This window comes from Budorcas taxicolor, chromosome 18 (assembly GCF_023091745.1).
Source record: "Budorcas taxicolor isolate Tak-1 chromosome 18, Takin1.1, whole genome shotgun sequence".
In the NCBI taxonomy this organism is placed as follows: domain Eukaryota; kingdom Metazoa; phylum Chordata; class Mammalia; order Artiodactyla; family Bovidae; genus Budorcas; species Budorcas taxicolor.
Window position 1 is genome coordinate 25,517,167 of NC_068927.1, and position 4,685 is coordinate 25,521,851.

Sequence of the window (4,685 nt, forward strand, 5' to 3'; positions counted from 1 at the left end):
AATGGACCTCTGGGTGGACCAGTGTAGGCTGTTGAGCACTGTTAGTCTTGGGTCATTCATGGCAACATTTCAACTGCCTTTGTCTTTGAGGACATCGTTCAGTTATCAGCTTGGAAAACAGCAATGGCTAGAACTGGCAGAGATCTTGGTACGTGTTGTGGGTTGAATTGTATCCCCCCTGCAAAGAAGACATGTTAAAGTCCTAACCCTAAGTACTCAGGATCTGCAGTTATTTGGAATGAGGGTCTTTGTAGATGTACTTTATTTAAGATGAGTCTGTTAAGGTGGGCCCTAGTCCAACACAGACACACACAAAGAGAAGACAACCACAGGATAGTGGAGGCAGAGATTGGAGCCACACGGTTCCGAGCCAAGGAACTCCAAGGATTGCCTTCAAACACTGGAAGGTGTGAGGCACAGGAGCATTCTTTCCTGGAGCTTTCATGGGGAGAAGGCCCTGAAGACACCTCAGTTTGAGACTTCCAGCCTCCGGAACTTGTTTAAAGCCACCAGCTTGTGATACGTTGTCATAGCAGCTCTAGGAAGTTCATACAGTCATTTTGGGTAAATGTATTGTTTCCAAGCACTTCCCTGGTGGCTCAGTGGTAAAGAATCTGCCTGCCAGTGCAGGAGACCTGGTTTGATCCCTGGGTCAGGAAGATCCCCTAGAGAAGGAAATAGCAACCTGCTCTAGTATGGCTCAGATGGTAAAGCGTCTGTCTACAATGTGGGAGACCTGGGTTCGATCCCTGGGTTAGGAAGATCCCCTGGAGAAGGAAATGGCAATCCACTCCAGTACTATTGCCTGGAAAATCCCACGGACAGAGGAGCCTGGTAGGCTAAAGTCTATGGGGTCGCAAAGAGTTGGACACGACTGGGCGACTTTGCTTTTTCACTAGTATTCTTGCTTGGGAAATCCCATGGACAGAGGAGCTTAGCGGGCTACAGTCCATGGGGTCTCGAAAGAGTTGGACACAACTTAGCGACTAAAGAACAACAGCAAATTGTTTCCACAGAAGGTGCTGAAAAAGATTCAACAGCAACCCTGCAGATTCACAGGCCTCCACTAGGGAAGCACGTGACCACACTTTCTCAGGGCAACTGGTTAATTCATGCTCAGGTGACCGTGATAACCCCCGGTTCCTTCCCCATCCCTACTGCCTATTCAGCAGAACATCTGCTCAGATTCACATGCCAGACCCGGAGGATGGCCCAAAGGCACCTGACCTGGTCAGGAAATACCTGGCAACACTCATATAGGTAGGGATGCAGACAGAAGGCCAGCAATGACCGGGGAGGTGGATACACATGGAAAGCCCCTTGCAGAGGCAAAGCGAGAACTCTTCCCCAGGCAGCACCGCAACATGGTGGCAACGCTGGTGACCAAGTGGACATTCTCAAACGACAGAGCCTAGACAGAAAGGGAAGTGAATATGGCTGTCCAGAAGTGAGGGGTCAGGTCTTCCCTGGCGGTCCAGTGGTTAAGAATCCACCTTGCAGTCATGCTGCTGTAATGATTTTGTGTCAAGATGATCCAATAAACTTGCGAAACAGGCGTTTAAAAAAAAAAAAAAAAGAATCCACCTTGCAATGCAGGGGATGTGGGTTTGACCCCTGGTTGGTGAGCTAAGATCCCACATGCTGAGGAGCAGCTGGGCTCATGTGCCACAACTACTGAAGCCTGAGCACCACAACTAGAGAGTCTACGTGCCACAACAAAAGATCCTGCATGCTGCAACTAAGACCCGATGCAGACAAATATAAAAAAGATTTTAAAAGAGAGAGAAAAAAATAAGGGGTCTGGGGTGAACAGGAGAGCTCCTGCCCTCTCAAAACTCAGGGTGGCCAGATAGAATTCCCCGTGCTTTATGGGAAGCCAGAGACCTAGATTTTTAAAAAAATGAAATATAGTTGATTTACAATATTGTGTTAGTTTCAGGTTTACAGCAAAATAATTCAGTTAGAAGAATATATATATATATATTTCTATTCTTTTCTATTATAGTTTATGACAAAATATTGAATATAGTTCTTGTGAGTATGAAAGTCACTCAGTTCCGGTCTGACTCTTTGTGACCCCATGGACTGTACCCTGCCAGGCTCCTCTGTCCATGGAATTCTCCGGACAGGAATACTGGAGTGGGTTGCCATTCCTTCTACAGAAGATCTCCCCAACCCAGGGACTGAACCCAGGTCTCCTGCATTGCAGACAGATTCTTTACTGTCTGAGCCAGCAGGAAAGCCCCATAGTTCTTGTGCTATAAAGTAAATTCTTGTTGTTTATGTATTTTATATATGGCAGTGTGCATCTGTTAAGCCTATACGCCCAATTTATCCCTCCCGCATCACTTCCCCTTTGGTAATGATGTTCGTTTTCTGTGCAGAGACCTAGGTGTTTACGAGAAATTTCCTGGTCTGTAAGCACTGGGTGAGCCAAGTAAAACACTGGGACATTGAGCTGGGCCCATAAGGCGCTGGTTGGCGATGCCCTGTGCCAGAGGCATCCTTCCACTCTCCATCTGTACATCTGTCTATCCAACGCCACAGGAGCCCTTGGGTACCTTCCTAAATGACCACAAAGGGTTATGGCCTTCTCCGGTGTGGAGACCAGGCAGGTCTCTCAGGGGCAGTAAAACAGTATAAATGTTTGCATTTCACCAGGATGAGATCGTTACAAACTGGATCAAGGAAACCTGAGAAAGTCAAGGACTGGGAGGGGAAGAAATGTGTCCCCGTGGCCTCTTAAGCAATTATCATTGGTGTCCCTGGCAGCTACTCAATTCCAGAGGCAATTCCAGGAGCTGTGATTTGGAATCAGCCTCTTAAGACACACTTAAAGGTTTTGGGGCTCGATGCTTTTCAGAGAACAGAAAACCCAAGGTAGTGATAGGGGTGGAGAAGAAGTGGTTATACCTGTCCTTAAATACTTGCAGGGTTGTTACAGAGGGAGGGGGAAGGAGCTTCTTTTGTGATGACCCAAGCATTAAACCCAGGGCCAGCGGAGAGGTCTAAGGGTGGAGTGGCTTGCCTTTGGAAGAAGTGAGCACTCTGTCATGGGAGGCATCCAAGCACACATTCAGTGGCCAATGTTTGGAGATAATATGGTGGAGAGAAGCACAGCTGTGGACAAACTCTGGAGTCCTTTCTGTCCTTGAAATTCTTTGACTTAACTTATTAGTCACAGTTTGTGATATTCAATTAACCTGCTTTATTTGGGATCTTGTTTTTGTTTGTCTGGGATTTTGTTTTAGAAGGTATGCAGAAACTTTGGAATTCTCTTTCCACTTCGGAAACGGGACTTTGAACTCTCAGCCCAGGAACTGTGACGAGTGGAAGGTGACCCAGGATCACGATACTTTCGAGGTGAAGGCAGCAGGCAGTCACTGACGGTGCCTTAATTTGTGGCTGCTGGGAAGAGTTAAAGTACAAGCCAGGCTTCTGAAAAACAGGAAGGAAAATGGGGAGATAGGAAACGGGATCCTGGAATTAATAAGAAGTCAAATGGCTGAGTCACTGAGATAATTTCAAAGTCTGAAGGTAACAGGGGAAAAAAAAGGAGAAAAGAAAATCAGACAATTGGAAAGTAATGAAGGCTTTGCAAAGACCCCTGGTGACCAAAACAACAGAAGTCGGGAAAATTTAATTACACACTGATAGGTGAGTCCTTCGAGATAGCCAGACTGTCCTGCCCCTGGCCCTTCCCTCTCACTGGACTCCTTTCTGATCAGTAGCAGCTGCAACCCCCACCTCAGGACACAGTTAGATTGGAGCCTTGCCATTTGCTCAAAGCAATCTCCTTCACCCCCAGTTATAGTGCTGATCAGTCCATTTCATCATTCCTCTCTCAGTGAGGACACAGAATGCCAGAACAGAAGTAAACGGTGGGGATCATTGTGCCCATTGTACAGAAGGGAAAGCTGAGGCCCAAAGAGTGGCTCCTATGTCCGGTACAACAGGGAAGGTGTTCAAAGGCCAATTCCTTTTCTCTCCTAAATTAATAGAAAAGAAGCTTATATTGCTTAAGTTAGAGCTTATGCTTCTACTTTAAAAAAAAATAATCTTTTAAAAAAATATAATCTTCGGGGGACTTCCCCGACAGTCCAGTGGCAAAGACTCTATACTCCCAATGCAGGGGGCCTGGGTTTGATCCCTGGTTGGGGAATTAGAGCCCACAACTAAGAGATTTCCAACTAGGTTCTGCAAACAAGAGATCCCACGTGCTGCAACTAAGACCCAGAGCAGCCAAATGGCCAAAATAGCTCAACCGGGAGAGTGTTAGTCTGAAGATCTAAAGGTCCCTGGTTCAATCCCAGGTTTTGGCAACTGTTTCTGACCCTTTGGGCTTCCCTGGTAGCTCAGCTGGTAAAGAATCCCCCTGCAATGTGGGAGATCTGGGTTCAATCCCTAGGTGGGAAAGATCCCCTGGAGAAGGGAACAGCTACTCACTCCAGTACTCTGGCCTGGAGAATTCCACAGACTGTATAGTCCATGGGGTCACAAAGAGTCGGACACAACTGAGTGACTTTCACTTTCTTTAAAAAAAAAAAAAAGACAAGACCATTGATTCCTCTGGCCATGTTTAAAAAAAAAAAGTCATCTTTGAGATTAATATGGGAACCTCTCCAACTCAATAACTGGATTTTGAAGAGATTTCTCCTGTCCCACACACTAAAAGTCACCTTTTT

At 46.4% G+C, this 4,685-nt stretch overlaps 1 non-coding gene across 1 annotated transcript; it reads left to right on the forward strand.

Moving 5' to 3' along the window:
- The first annotated feature begins 4,249 nt into the window (after nt 1-4,249).
- Nucleotides 4,250-4,322, forward strand: TRNAF-GAA (transfer RNA phenylalanine (anticodon GAA)). Its single transcript has one exon. It is a non-coding gene; the product is annotated as a tRNA-Phe (tRNA).
- Nucleotides 4,323-4,685: the final 363 nt, after the last annotated feature.